General features: G+C 30.1%; 1 protein-coding gene across 5 annotated transcripts in view; it reads left to right on the forward strand.

The window, feature by feature from the left end:
* Nucleotides 1-16,497, forward strand: part of LOC145313532 (solute carrier family 41 member 1-like) — a 61,254-nt gene that overhangs the window by 22,097 nt on the left and 22,660 nt on the right. Inside the window, exon 1 of one of the 5 annotated variants that reach the window (XM_080152973.1) lies at nucleotides 5,663-5,903. The exons of 1 other annotated variant lie outside the window; for it this stretch is intronic. The gene's annotated coding sequence lies outside the window, so the exon portion shown is untranslated. Of the gene's footprint in view, nucleotides 1-5,662; nucleotides 5,904-10,412; nucleotides 10,699-11,896; nucleotides 11,976-16,497 lie in introns of those variants that run through there. 3 more of the 5 variants (XM_080152978.1, XM_080152975.1, XM_080152977.1) reach the window with 3 other exon arrangements.

Consider the following 16,497-nt stretch of genomic DNA (forward strand, 5'->3'; position numbering starts at 1 on the left):
ACTATTATAAGTTAACTTTAATATATTTCATTATCGTTATATACTTTTTTTACGTAATGCAAAATTATCCTTTTTTAATATTAGGAAGAATTTTTATTTTACCCTGTAAAAAAAGCAATGAAAAAAGTAAGACGTCTAAAATGTCGTATTCTTAACAGGTAGACTTTTTGGAGTAAGGAAATTATGTCATCACATTAATTTCATAGAAAGAACCTAAAAGTCTAATATATCTAGTAAATTTTATTTCGGAATTGTTTAACGAACATACTTAATTTAAGATTGCGTGATTTATTTCGAAATAGAAATATAAAACGTAAAAATTTATTATTTTTCAAAATCTTCTATTTATTTACCAAGTACTTCGTATATAAATATTAAGAAATTTGAATATTTAGAAAAATAGAAATAGGGATGTATTTTTGAACGAAGTGAGAGGGGAATTAATATCCTATTTTTGAAATAGAATTCTTGCACACGTATATAAATATTCCCCAATTTCAATATTTTCATATGTCTAAATTCCCTTCCAAATTTACTCGAAATACGATACGTTTAGGGTTTAGAATAGTTAATATTTAAAATATCTAGTAGACACATCATTGGCGAAGATACTTATTTTACTCCCCTGAAGGTAGTTAATTAGTTTGATCTAATAAACAAGATAAAGAAATAAATTTTTAGGCCTAGCTACAGTTTGACAGTTTTTTTTAAATTTTAAAAGAAGTTTTGCTTTAACCAATAACCATAGCATCTAAGGTTTAAACTTAAATGGTATGTAAAATTAGCACAAAACCATCTCAAATCCACTTCATTTAGTTTTTAATAATAAAGTATGCTCAAATCAACTCAGCATCTTTAAAGTTCTTTGTTTCTTTACAGTATCAAAGTCGTGTGGCAAAAAGTTGAAAGGTTTTCAAATATTTTAATTGTTTTTATTTGATTTGATACTCTTTAATAATGTGATTATTAATTAAATTTTGAAAATAATTCACCGTACAAATTAATCAAGTAATTACATGCGTTGCTAGAGTGGTCAGGCAATCGTTTTCAAGAATATTTTGTCTGCTTTATGAAATACTAGCGGCTTCGCCCCTAGCCTCTAGGGGCTTTGCCCCAAGAGATGATAAAAAAAAGTTAAGGTGAAATTCGTAAAAAAAAAATAAGAAGGACCAAGGAAATCTCTTGCAAAAAAAGGACCAAGGATATCTCCTACAAAAAAAAAAAAAAAAAATGGGGGGTGGTTTTTTTTTAGTTTTTTGCGGAGTTGGGGGTGTCCCACCCCCAAGGAAAATAGCTTAAAACCATCACAGGACCAGTAGGTATAATCCCTGAAAAGTAGAGCCCAATCGATTCAGCGGTTACTGAGATCTTAAGCTTCAGACGGACAGACAGACGGACAGACAGACGGACAGACAGACATCGTTCTACTTTGTATTATAGATGTACCTTTTCCAATCAAAGATGGAATCCACTTTTTCGACAAAATATAAATATGTGTACAGTATAAGTTATCAGAGAGAGGGGGGACAATGAACTGTTTATTACTCTTGTCCCCAAAGTTTTCTTATTCGTTGGCCTAACAACTTTGGAGACTTTTATTGAATTTTGATTAGTTGTTTCATTAAATCGAGTGTTTAAACGTTTCAACCACTAATTGTAATCTACAAAAGGGATAATTTTGTTTATCATTCTTAGGGATGTACATCAATTTTTCGGCAATTGTCTTATCCCTTTAGATCCCTGAGCAGTTATATATTGATAAATTCTGCTAGGTACAAAAAGTTTGTAATATTCTTTTGTTATGTTAATATGGTTGACAATATATAATATTAATATCATATTGATGGGCTACAGACTTATAGGTCATACTTTTTTTGTGCATAGTGTTTTTACAAAATCACATAAAAAATAACGTGAGCTGATTGTTGGCTATTGGTAGAGTACAAAGTTAAATTTTCATTTTAAAATGTTTAGGTGTTATTTTTTTGAAAAGGTAAAGGGGAAAATAATATATTTGGCAGATATTGTCAATAAATCACTTTTATTTATATTGAGTGTCCCATTAAATTAATGAATTTATGTTTTTAAAACCTAAAACAAGCTGTTTGTGTGCATCTTTATAGTTATCTTACTTTGACAGTGTAGCGAGTAGACATATGGTCACAACGGCGTTGCTACAAAAGACCTACTCTACAAAAGACCTACCCCTACAAAAGGTCTACTCTACAAAAGACCTACCCCTACATAAGACCTACTCTACAAAATACCTACCCCTACATAAGACCTACTCTACAAAAGACCTACGAATATATATTGTTATATAAACATCAAATTTATTAATAAAGGAATACATAATCAATACATGGCCGCAGCGCTCGGCCCCCTGTCCTGCCTAGCCGCGGGCGCTCGGCCCCCTTGCCTATAACCTAACCTAACCTTACTTAAATATTGTAAAAAAAACATTAAAATTTGAACAAAATCTACCAACCACTTTTTGTAAATCAACGAAATTCTAAAATATAATTAAGTTAATGTACGATAAACATTCATACATTATTACATATAAGTTAATTAGGTTAGGTTATAGGCAAGGGGGCCGAGCGCCCGCGGCTAGGCAGGCCAGGGGCCGAGCTCTGTGGCCATGACCTTCTAGCATTACGATTTTTTGTAGAGTAGGTTTTTTGTAGGCGTTGGTCTTTTGTAGAGTAAGTCTTTTGTAGGCGTTGGTCGTTTGTAGAACCGACGAGTAGGCCTTTTGTAGGGGTAGGTCTTTTGTAGAGTAGGTCTTTTGTAGCAACGCCGTCACAACTATGTTGTTAAGAATCTTCGCTTCTCTAATCAATTGATTTTTTATTAAATATCTTTGTTTTGCAATTTTATAAGAATACTGAATAGGAAAAGTAGAAAAACGTATTTGGCTTATTCCCAGACGATAGGTTTTTTTTAGCGAAGCTACTCTATAATTGTTTGTATTTGTCAGTAATGTTATAAGGTTTTCCATTTTTATTTTTGGAAGTGTAGAAAGTTTACATTACTTTGATCCCCCATCACTACCTAAAGAAAAAGAAAAAAAAGTCTATCAATGAATCATTTATCCTGTGAAACTTAAAGCATCAATTTACGGCTTTTTTCTTAACTCTAAAAATGATAGTATGTAGCTTTTAATTACTGCACTACTTATGAACCTGTCCTTGTTACATGTAAATATGTATGGCATAATTGATTAGATGTACAACTATATTTGTATAATCAAAAGATTAGTGTAAAGTGATGTTATAGGTGTATATCTTTTGTTGAAGAGTTACTCTCAAACTTACTTTGTTGTTCTTCTAAATATAATTTGTTTATATAGATGTATAATTCCTTTTTTAAATTTATGAGACACTCTTTAGGATAATAATTTTTTATTTAGTTGTCATTTGATGGTTAAATTTTGTTGTATGAATGCTACAATTAGCAAAATAAAGATTACGGTTTTTTGACAAAATGTGCTTTAACAATTTCAAAATGCATAATTGCATACCATTGGCATAACTACAGTTTTATGTCATTTATATCAGCTATAAAATTCAACATCACTAAGTACTAGTAGTAAGGCACCTCGAAGATCATGCGATTTTTAAAGTCTAATGTGCTTTTCTTTCCTTTTGTTTAGTTAAAATTTCAAGGATTTTAATATTTTAGAAAACTTTTATTCCTGTTAAACAAATATAATATATGCTAAGGTATGTATTAAGAAAAATATGTTTGTACAAATGTATTTTCTAGATGAAAGAATGAATCCTTCATATTTTCTTATTCAAATGAATCTACGTCAAATAGAGACAATATTTCAACAAACTGCATAATCCTTTCTCACTTTCTCTCTCTTTTCCTTTTTCTCTTTTCCCCCTTCTCTCTCCACATCTCTCTCTCTCTCTCTCTCCTCGCTCTTCATTTATTTTTCTCCCTCTCTCTCTCTTTTGCTCTGGCTCCTTATCTCTCTCTTCTGCAAAATAAAGCAAAGTTGCATATTCATAGAATTTAAATGTTGAATGAATGTTTGGTTTACTTTAAATAGAATCTTTAATTTATGAATTAATGATAACAAGGATATAGAATAGCATAGCCTAATTTACAAAACACAAGACAAGAATAGCTATTCCTCTAAAGTAACTGCTATGGCAGTAAATCTTAAAACAACGCCAATCATATCCAAGAGTACCGAATTCCATGAGTTTACCAAAGGACACACAGACACAAACACTTATTGATTAGGTCCGCTACTAAATAGATGAAAAAATTTTTCTTTTCTGAAAATCTCCCATAGTTGATGGAAAACCCATTCCTTTTTGTATATCTGTAAAACATTTTTTGCTTCTTTGGTGTTATACTTATTGATGGTTACTTATGAGTAACATTAAAGTAAGAAATAAGTAGGTCAATAGTTCTTATTTTAGCTCCTATTTCAATTTTCAAATCAAACACATAATAAAACTAAGTTAGATATTATTGAAAGTAATGTTCAAACGTAAAAAAATTAAGTTTGACACATAATAAGAACTAAAGTGTAAATGAAAATATAGTAAATATCCCTCGAATATTATTCTATCTATAGTTTAAGAATTGTATTTTTCATTGGCCTTTCCTGAATCCCTATAAATGTTGTAATGTTGCAACAAACTCTAATTTCACCATTTTATGACATATGCCTGGACGACTGACTCTCAGGGATACAGGGATATGCAAATTGTAGGTAAATTGTTTTCTCACCAAATATTTTCAAGCTTCAAAAATGCTTTTAATTTTATACTCTTTGATTAGAAATAAAAAGTAATTTCCATTAAACGACCTACCCCTTTTATTCCTGCCTTATTACTCATAGATTTACTCTGTTGTTTTTCTTTCATTTTTATGCCTTTTTGAAAAAAAGGCGTCTATTAATTTCTTCCACCAATTAATTTTTAATGATTTCTCGCGTTATTTCTAAATTGATGGTCCTCCAAATGTATGTCTAACTGTTCGTATGTGTGTGGTTTATCTTTTTTTTCATTTAAAAGGGCATCAGTTTTCATGAAAACTATTCTTGTTTTAACTAAAATGTAAATCATGACATACATTTTTATACTTTTCCGTTGTTTTTTTACTTGTTGATTAAGATTCCCCTCATTTTAAGTTGCGCTGCTGCTGTATAAGTAATTTTATAACCTTATATTAAAAGGACAATAAATATAACAAACACCAATCGTTTGAATTCTATTTGCATTCCCTTTTACATTTCCATTAAGATATGCGCCACTTATGTATACTATTGTCCTTGTAATGTTAAAAATCAATGTTATATTCATGTAAAGGAAAATGTTGCACCCCTCGCAAAATTCCTTATTAACCCCTCACCCTGTGACCCTCTCTCTTTATAAAACTGCAAGGTGATATTTTTCTCTCTTAATTTTTCTCTAAAACTAAGAGAAAAAGAGTGCATGCGAGAGACGAGAGGGGGAGAAAATTAGAGAGAGAGAGAGAGAGAGAGAGAGAGAGAGAGAGAGAGAGAGAGAGAGAGAGAGAGAGAGAGAGAGAGAGAGAGAGAGAGAGAGAGAGAGAGAGAGAGAGAGAGAGAGAGAGAGAGAGAGAGAGAGAGAGAGAGAGAGTAGGATATATTCCTCTAGCACTTTTAGAAAGACAGTTTAGTTTTTTAAAAGCATCGGATCGCTTTGCTCTACTTTACAGAAAGCAGGGAGAACAAACTAGCAAGCAAGTTATTTGCCAACTTTATACTTGTGTATAAAGTATCCTAATATCTGCTGTACTATTAATCCTACACAAGGGTAGATTTATATAGAGAGTACATACACAAACTTGTAGTGTTATTCAGTATCCTGTGAGCCAGAGTGTGGCTTTCCTGATAATTCTTTATTCAACAGAAAGTAAGTCTAACTTGTTTTTTTTATCTAATTATATTCTTCAATTAAATGCCTTAATATTTTTTATTAAAACTTGAAAGTTATTAAGACATTTTGATATGGAAATGAAGTTATTATATGTTTTATTACATTATTTCTGAACTACTTTAGAAGTTTTACCTAATGATAATATAATCAAAACAAAATCAATATTATCTTCCTTATAAATTAAATTTTTGAAGAAGTGACAAGAACGATTATACTAATTAGTAGCGCAACAATAAAAGCTAGCAATTGAAAAATCTTCGTTAAACTTCGGCAGGCATTGCAAAAAAACGCCCAGTATGATATTTTTGGTTCAAATCTAAATATATGTTTTGATTTTTAAAATATGTCAACAAATAAGAAAAGTTCAAGCATTGGGGGACAGACAGACGGCAAACACAAATGTTAGAGTAGCCACATGAAAACTATTGTTGTTTTGTTAAGATTAAATTAAAGAGATATAAAAGTAAATCCACAAACATATTGCATTTATATGGCATCTGCAAATTTTATTGCAAAAATAGTTGGGATCAAGTGAAGAAGTAGCAGTCCAAACCCAATTGAATTTAAAATAACTTAAAAGACTTGTTTTAGCCGACATTTGCAAAATTTTGCAATTAATTTTACATGACTATAAATCTATAAATAGTCAAGACTTAATAAATAATAATTTAAAATAAATCTTCTTTTCCGCGTTTTACATGTGCAATAATGATTTTTTTTTTATCCAAGATGTTTTGCTTTGTATATTACTCCTGTTGTGCAGTCTTTGCTGTCATCGATCAAAAGTAAAGAATTGTAGGAAGAAATACTGTGTCTTATTTACATGATCCAACATTTGCACTTGATTTAGTTGCAAATTTAACCAAATATTTGGTAAATATTTTTTCTAAAATTTTTGTTTAATTATTTTGCTATGGTAATTATAAAATTAAATATTCATTAAAAATAGAATATTTTTTATCTTATTATGCAAAATCATGATTTATTTTCTACATTTAGGAATTTTATCAATATTCAAAAATGATATAAATTAATCCTGTGGAAAATTTAAAGGCAAAATAGTTTTATTTCTGGTTCCAAAAAATTATCATTAAATTGCAAATAAAGCTTGAATTGAAATTGTTTTACTTAATGGACCGGACCAATAAAATTCAGGGAATGAGAGGAAACTATCGGTTCAATTAATCTACAACCTTATTTCCCCTTATCTGTCATAGGTAGAATTTTACATATTATTAGGAGGGGAGGGGGGGGGGGGGGTATTTCACTTTGTTCTCTCCCTGTATCCCTGATTAAACTAATTTCTCTACTTAGACAAGTGCATTGATTGCTGCTAACTTAATTGTCGCCTGGGGTTAAAGAGTACATTTTTGGTTCGACCATTTTTCATAAAAATTCTAGAACTTTCTTTGTTCAATAATTGATATAAATAGTAATTTTTGGTATAGTCCCTTTCGTGGCAATGCCTCTTAAGGAGCGATTCTTCGTATTTTCACAGTAGCTTTTCTCCAATTTATAGGCCCTGCAGGGGGCTCTAACCCTGCGGGCCAATTGCCTAAACCTGCGGGGCAATCACCTAACCCAATATAACCTTACCTAACCTAAAATAACCTATTAAAAGCCATTTTAAAGATACGCTGAATCGCCCCTTAAGGGGCGTTGCCACGAAAGGGACTATACCAGTAATTTTTGATGAGTGTTTTAAAAAATAAAAAAATGAAGTTGTTAGGATTTTGTTTTAAAAAATCTAAATACTGTTAATACTGCGCTACTTATGGCCATTATTGTCCTTTTTATCAACATAATCTTTCGCAAATATACATGATTTATATTTGTAATATGATCTTGTACAAAGTTTAGTCTGCAAAGGACGATTACATCCATAATTATCGCACCATGGAAACTGTCCCAATTTTGTATAACTTTTGTGGAACATGTTCCAGTTACGTCATATACGTTTCGGGAAAGAGAAAGGGAAGGGGGGAAGAAAATCTCTTCAAAAGAGATGGGGAAAACCCCCTTTTCTCCCATCTCTTTTTTCTTCCCCCCTTCCCTTTTTTTCTTTCCCCCTTCCCTTTCTCTTTCCCGAAACGTATATGACGTAACTGGAACATGTTCCGCAAAAGTTATACAAAATTGGGACAGTTTCCATGGTGTCGAATACAACCTCACGGTTAATATGTCTGGAAAATTGTTAACATGGAAAGGAGATTTAATGATTCCATCAATGAATAAGAAAGACAAAATGAATTTCCGTAACTTACTAAGAAAGAGGGACTTACGAACAGACCCTAGTTTTAGAGTAGCTGCGCTACTGAAAACACGGTAAAATGTATATTCCATGACGTAATAACTTATTTAAATAATTATCCGAATTAAATTAGACCATTTTCAATCATTGATATGCAATTGTGAAACAAGTTTGATTTTACTTTTTTTCTGAAGATTTCCTTAAAATTATAAAACTAAAAAAACTAAGTTTTATGATTTTAAGGAAATTTTAATGAAAAAAAAGTTCTCTTAATAAGGTTTATAACATTTTTAAAGCCAATTTCAGAACAAACGAACAACAACTTTTTGTGAAATCTATGCTTTTAAGTTTACAAATGTAAAATTGCTTAAATTTCAAGAAATATGGATATACTTACCTTTCCAGTTACAAAGCATTATAGTTTTTTTCTTCAAATATCTTATCATTGTCTAAGCTAAGCTACAAAAAAATGCTTTAAAAACGTTTTTTTTTTCTTCAAAATTTGCAGCAACATAAACTTTTCAATTCATATGTGTATAGAAAGTTTATTAAATACACATACAAAATTACAATTGTGGATAAATATATGCTTTCATTTATTTATCTATCTATCTATATTTGTGTTAAGAATGGTCTATTTTGTGCAGGGATACAGGGACAGAAAAAGGGAAAATATTTGTTTTTAAACAACAACAAAAATTTAAATGTGTATCTTAATATTTAAGAAAGATAATATCCGATGAATTATAACCGGTTCTCAAATATACTGAAAAATCATGTATAGAATCGTATAACAGACAATTTTCTACAAATATTAAAATAAAAAATAATACCAGTTCTGTTACCACATGTCTTTGGCCCCTCGGAGCTAATAAAACTGATTTTAATCTTACAATTTTCATTTTAATATCCGCGGAACGCTGTCTATAATATGATGCGATAAATATCTAAATTTTCACTTACATATCCTGAATTCCTGATTTTGATATGCCACTAATCACTCCAAATAAAGCAGGTCTAAAATGTAAAAACAAGTTATGGAAAAATTGTTCAACTTCCAAGTTTCTCTGCTTTTAATTCTTCACAGGGATTAAAGGATAGGAAACTTAGAAAAATAAAAAGTCTCCCCCACCAATGAGAAGAATTATGCAAATTTCTGCCTGTTATAGCCAAAAATAATAAGGAAATTGGATTCTTAAAATAAATATTTTTAATTACCCACCCTTATTTTTTTACAGTTGTATAATTAATAAAATTGCATATCAATTTGTACTTTTAAACTTCTTTTTTTAAAACCTTTGTTTAAACTGATACTAATTAAAGATCTTAATTTAGTCTAGTGGGTGTGTGTTGATGAAACGGTATTTTTTATAATTTGTGTACATTTACAAGCTATCTAATTTATTATCTTCTCGCTGCCTTTGAAGAAAAACCACTCTAGTTTATTTAATTCTTTAGGCTCTTTATATTTATAAAGTTTCTACAAAACAGTAAAAAGTTATTAAAAATTATCCTAATTTATGTTTAAAAGAAGAAATAGAGGTTTTAAAGCACTTTCAATACTGAATTTAATACTTGAATGGCCAATAAATAGTATTAGCGTTTTTGTTACATTTGGTAATAACTTATAAAGAGAGAGAGAGAGAGAGAAATTAAAAATAATAGAATATTTGGTTATTTGAATTTATAAGTTATCTTTTCAATGTTTGAATACCCAGACAGGGAAGGGACAATTACGACTAAATTAAATTATATTTCATTCTATGGTTAAGTATTTTCTATAACTTTTAGAAGTAAATTGAATTACAACCTTGTCTGGTCTTAGTTCAATGCATATCAGCAACCAAATGCTGTAAATTTCACATTTGAGAACTAATGGAAGGTTAGTTTCGTCCACTGTCCTATTCCTAGATAACTGAACAAATTTTTTAAATTGCCATTTCAAACTTTTGATACATATTACAAAAACACTATTTTTCTAGTGGTCAGAGGGGTTGGGGGGGAAAGGGAAGGGGGAATTTAAAAATTGCCAAAGGGGAATTAGAATTAAAGAAGGTTGGGGAAGCAGTCGGAGAAAGGGGGAGGGGGAGGTAAGGGCAATTTTGATTTGAAGATAACATACTTGATTTTACAGAATACTCTCTTAACAAAAAGGAGAAAGGAGAGAGGGAATAAGAAGGAGATATGGTTGAAAAAAGGGAAAATTAGAGCAAGAAAAAGAAGGGCATAAAATGAGCTGTATAAAGAGATGATGGTTTTTAGGCTGAAAATGTAACATGTTTTAGTTTTTAGTTGCTTGCAATATTGAGGACCATTTTGTTTCATTTTCAGTCACAAAGTTAAAAAAATACATTTTTCTAATTGCAGTGTCTTGTGGATTTTTTTGGTTATAAATTGCCAAGATTATAAAGTTGCAATTTTCATTATTGCACAAGTTCTGTGATATTTTTTTGCAGTCCTCAGGAGGTTGCTGAAACTTTTATCAGAGAAAAGTAATTTCTTATTATATCTTCGTTATGGGTAGGTTTTTAATACACATTTGTGTTTATCTTAAAATTTTCTAATTTCTAATATTTAAAAAAACACGTGAATTTTCTTGACCGAAAAAAAGACTTTATTTGGAATTCCCCTTCATTATCTTTCTCTTTTTTTTGTACTTTTTAAAAGCGAAGCTTTTCTATAATTAGGGTCGGTCCGTCCGTCCGTACGTCCGTCCGTCCGTCACGGATAGCTTTTTTCGTTAATTTAGACATGTTAGAATTGTCCTATCGATTTCAAATTTTGCATGGTCATTCCTTTAGTAGTTAGGTACGATTTAGAAAGCGTAGCAACTCTATAATCATTACCAAAATGTCCGTACGTCCATTTTAAACATGTTGATTTTTTTACTTTTTTAAATAGCTTTTTTCGTTAATTTAGGCAAGTTAGAATTGTCCTATTGATTTCAAATTTTGCATGGTGATTCCTGTAATAGTTAGGTACGAAATAGAAAGCGTAGCAACTCTACAATCATTACCAAAATGTCCGTACGTCCATTTTAAACATGTTGATTTTTTTTACATTTTTAACAACAAATTTGTATGTGACCTAATTATCCTATTGGTCTGATTTTTGGTATACTGATTCCTGGGACAACAAAGTACAATATTATAAGCGAAGCAACTCTATAATCAAGTCCTAAAAATGTAAGTATGTCCATAATCATTATCATGTATCAAGCAGTTTTTCAACAAGTTTACTTACAATTTTGCTTTGACTCTTATACATTCGCATTTTGATTATTCAGTTCTGACATTATACAAGTGTTAATGTCCGTTTGTCCTCCCGTTTCAGAGCTTCGCTTTTATGGATGTTGTCATCCTTGTTAATTATCAAAGTCATCTGGATTTTTGAAAGTTAAGAAAACGTTGGTTATCTTAATTTGATAAAATAATAATATTTCTCGTATTCATTCGAATCCGGTGGACAGGAACCGGTTCTCATCAATACGAAAAAACTATGTCTAGCATCGTATTATAAACCGCTTTCTACGAATATAGAAATGTAAAATCATAAGATTAAAACCATTTTTTTAGCCCGGGCCTTCGGCACCTCGGGGCAAAAAAAACTGGTTTTAATCTAATAATTGTACATTCTATATCCGCGGAAAGCGGGTTATAATACGATGAAAGAAATAACTATTATTAATTAATCTTTTCATTTAATAGATTAAATTCTTAAAATCATTGAAAGTTGATATTATAACAATGATATACTATGTTCTGATGTAATTTCTGTTAGTTAGTATTCAACAAAAGGTAAAACTACACTTTTCAGTTAAATTAGATAAATAAAAGTATAAAAAAGCAATAATATTTTGTATATTTTTGGGCTTTTCCATGTTTTAGCTTGTTGATAAGGAGATAAAAATAAAATGGGAAAGGGAGAATGGTAAATTTCTAATCTGATTTAATTCTAAAACCTGATATTTTTTGGGTAGTAAAGCTACTCTATATTTCCAATTGTTCGTCCTTCCGTCAGAACGTTTAAAATGAAAAGGTGTTTTTTTCTCGGCTGCTGTTTAAAATAGACGTGTGAATTTATGAAGAATATTGAATAATTTGGAGGAATTTTAATTTACTCGGATAATATATGAGATAGACTTCTGTAAATATTTTAAAAGATTCCCCTTGACATCAAACAATTATCTTATAAGTAACTTTGACCGCCCTTCCTCCAAGTGGTTGAAGTGTGAACTACTCGGCTGCTATATGAGAAAGATATATAAAATTTATCGGAATATTTTTGCTTTGCTGCTGATGAATATTGTCATCCTTGTTTTATCTTCTGTGATTATAAATGTTTTCTGTCTTTTCAACATAATAAACAAACTCAATCATCCTAAATATAAAATACGTTTTGAGTCAAAATCTAAATCAATTTTACATTTTATCCATTTTTAACTGGATACAACTTATTACATTTAGACATAAATTTAGCCTTAGAATAATATTTACTCCAATCAATTTTCAATCAACTTTATGCTTGTTATGATAGTTTTATTTTTTATGAATTCTCCTCTGAAAGGAACATTGAACTAGATATAACTGCCTTACCTTTTATTTTTTCAATAGTTCAGGTGAAATTGAATACATGGCAAAGTATATAAACACATATAATATATTAAACATATATGTGGGAAATCTGCAGTTGTTGTTCACAAATATTGCAAGCTTTTAATAACACACACGCAAACACACAGCAATTTTATCAGAATCTTCTAGAAAGAAATTGAAGCTCTAATACCAGTTTTCAACTATTTAAAAAAATCTAATTGACTCAAATTTTGGATCCTTTAAAATTCATGGTTTTATTTGAGTTATTTGTCTTGAGAAGGTCAAGCAAATGAACATATGATGAATATGATAATGTTGCAATGCTTTCTCAATTGTGACTAACTGTTATCATGTCAAGTTTTAATCTTATTGGACAATTCTAGCATGCCTTAATCAATAATAAGATCAATACGTCACCTACGTACGTACAGAACTACCCTAATTGTAGAAAATCTTTATTATTATAATAAGATATATATAGATATGAGGAGAAAAATGATAAAATACAATTCTTATTCTGTAATTTTTAAGCTATCTACCTAAAGCTAAAATAGTAATTTAAAAATTTGGTGAAAGATTAATTTATCTTACAATTGATCTATCCATTTCTTGTACCCCTTGTCAAACAATCACAAGTGTGTGCAGGACTGTACTTTAAATTAGAATAAACCAGGGCTCGGCAGCCGCGCGTAAGCCTCAAATTTAAACCCGCTAGTTTGAAGAGAAAAAAAATTTCTCGAAAAGATGTATTATGTTTAGAACAGGTGTAAACACCCAGCAGAATTTTAAATTTATAATAGTAATAAGCCGATTTCACTAAGGCTTAAACACGGCTGACGCGCTGCTGCCGAGCCCTGGAATAAACAAAGTGCATTTAGAAATGATTACATAGGAGATTTTAAAATTTTTATCTCATGTTCAAATCTGTGCTTTCTTTGAATTTATATGATATGATAACTTTTGATTTAAATACAAGCATTCGATTATTTATTCAACGGATAAGTTGTTATAAACTTCAAAGACAGGATTTATAAATTCTTTTCCACTAAATTTTATGCTAGTTAAAAGCAATAACTCATTTTAATACTTCTTTTTAATTTGTAAATCATAATAACATGTTTCAATTTATCAAATCTTAATATTTTATCCATAAACAGATAAATATAATTTTTTTAAAAGTAGATGTAATGTAGAACAAAAGCAATTCACACCCCTTTATTCCTCTCAAAATAAGTATGGACAGAAATAATATTTTTGAGAGATTAATTTATCGCCAATTGTCTTATCCCTTTTTTCTGGTGTATATGTGTACTTTAAAAAGGTTTAGAATTTCAATTATGATTGTAAAAAGCTAATTTTTTTCTGAAAACATAGAATTCTTGGAAACTATTTTTTTCTACAAACATGACGTTCAAGGTTAATCAAGACAAGGCTTTGCGTAATTTTTAAAAATTATTTAAAGCAGGATGAACTTAGAATTCATAAGGATAAGCTAGAAATATACTAAAGTAACAGGATGTTTGAATTTCTTTCATTCTCTAGGCTCCAAGTAATAGTAAATTTTACAATTTTTAGATAGTTTTCATGGAAAGGCCTTAGGCTTACAACACCTCCCTTTAAGATATGGCCCCAAGAGAAAAGTCTAAGCATAATAATTATCATGAGGTGTCTTATCACTGTTTAGCTGAAACAATTTTCTAAAAAAAATAGGAAAACATTATGTATTGATTATGATCAGTGTAATTAGACTTAAATTATTTTCATATATGTATATGAAGTACATACATATATTTTAAATAATAAATATAGAAACTCTAGATCCTTAATCAGTAAATTAGACCAATAAGAAGTGTATCAATCCTGCTAAATTATTGGTCAAAACGTTTTTATTCTTTGGAACGAAAGAGCAGTTATTTTTATTTAGTCACTCGTATTATTGGAATTAATCATATAAAAAATCTTCGTCTGCTACAAATTCCTTTTTAAGTTGGATGGATCATTGTATCAGAGAACCCATCTAGGGTAATAAATCTATTTTGAAATGGCCTTCACGAGTTGAGTGCATGTGGCGCGCTTTCTTTTCTATAAGCCGTAAGCTAAACCATATTTTAAACATTGCGCTCATTAAAATATAAATTGTTTAAGCCTATTAGAATTAAAGTCTTTTATATAAGTCTATTTATAGGTTAAAGAAACCAGCAGTAGCCTTAAAATACTTTATTCAATTGTCGAATTATTCTCCAGGAATCAATAAAGAATGTGTATTGGGTACAAGCAGACCCGGAGGGGCTAGGCATGCATGGGAAAATGCCAACCCATTATTTTGAAATTATTTCCAAAATATAGGGGGGGGGGCTTCAGTGCTTGATAGGCACTTTCAGTAAAAGCACATTACTTTCCGACGTAATCGTGCGTATTTCAATCAAGAAAAATTTGCCACCACCACTTACATAATTTAATTTCATAATCAATAGTTTAGTACTTTGTAGTTTATCCTATATTTTGTTTTATTGCTGAGGATATCAATATCTCTTTGAATCATTAACTTACTTTATAGTAGTAAAGCTCCTCTAAATATATTATTAAAAGTCGTCAGTAGAACGTTTCAAAGTTCATAGAGATCCCTAGCAACTAATTAATTGACCGACAAACAGAAATTAATCTTTCTCTTTTGTATTCTAATATATTCAAAATGGCTTGGTTTAGGTATGACTATTAGAAATGGAATTTATAAATTTCCTCTTACTCATTTCTGTATTTAGAATTAGTTTAAACAATTACATATGTCCAAAAAAGCGTAAATATAGCAACCTTGTAATTTTTTTTATAAATAGGACAATTAAGTAGTATACAGTAAAACAGAAAATGGTTTTGCAAAAATGTGATCTTGATTGTATAATTTGACTGTATTGTAAATGAAACACTGGAAATGAAAATTTCATTGAAGATATGAATATTTTATAATTTTAAACCCGCCAACAAAAAATTGAAAGATATTTATTATACATAGGCTATGCTTCTTTATTATAACTGCATGGTAAGACTGACTGCATACTTAATATAATGTACTTCATCTATTATGTAAGTTCATCAAGTTACAGCTCTAACATAAAAGTTATTTCAAATTAGAAACAGGAAAAAATTGGCACAGCAAAAATTCTTTTGGGTCCCAGGAAAGAGAATAAGACGGAAAGGAACACAGTAATAGTGTCTGACTGATTATGACGTAACAAAAAAAATTAGCCAATGAGAGGCCACTATAAATTTTACCATTGGTCAATAACGGCCTCTCATTGGCTAATTTTTTTTGTTACGTCATAATCAGTCAGACACTATTACTGTGTTCGACGGAAAGTGACAAATTTGCTGTCTAGGTTATGTTGTCTTTTTGTCATTCTAGACCATTTTTTAACTCCGGCATAAGAAATGTCAGTCTCATAGAATAAGGTCAGTCTGGTTTTATGATGTTTTGTGGGAAGGGGGTATGCAAGCTCCATTGCCCAAGCAACGTATATTGGGTGTTTTTTTCCGTTGACCTATTCCTGTAATCCAAGGTTCTTCCCGTATATGTAAGGAAAAGAAGTATAAAAAAGTTTGATGAAAGCTAAAAAAGTTCTCCATAATGTTTCAATTTAATTTTTTCTCGCTTGATACTGTGTTCTCATCTTAAATACATAAAAATACCAAGGATAAACGTATTAAAGCGGCGAAATTTTGTTAAACT

The sequence above is a fragment of the Acartia tonsa genome, chromosome 3 (genome assembly GCF_053477335.1).
Source record: "Acartia tonsa isolate MP-2025a chromosome 3, ASM5347733v1, whole genome shotgun sequence".
NCBI lineage: Eukaryota > Metazoa > Arthropoda > Copepoda > Calanoida > Acartiidae > Acartia > Acartia tonsa.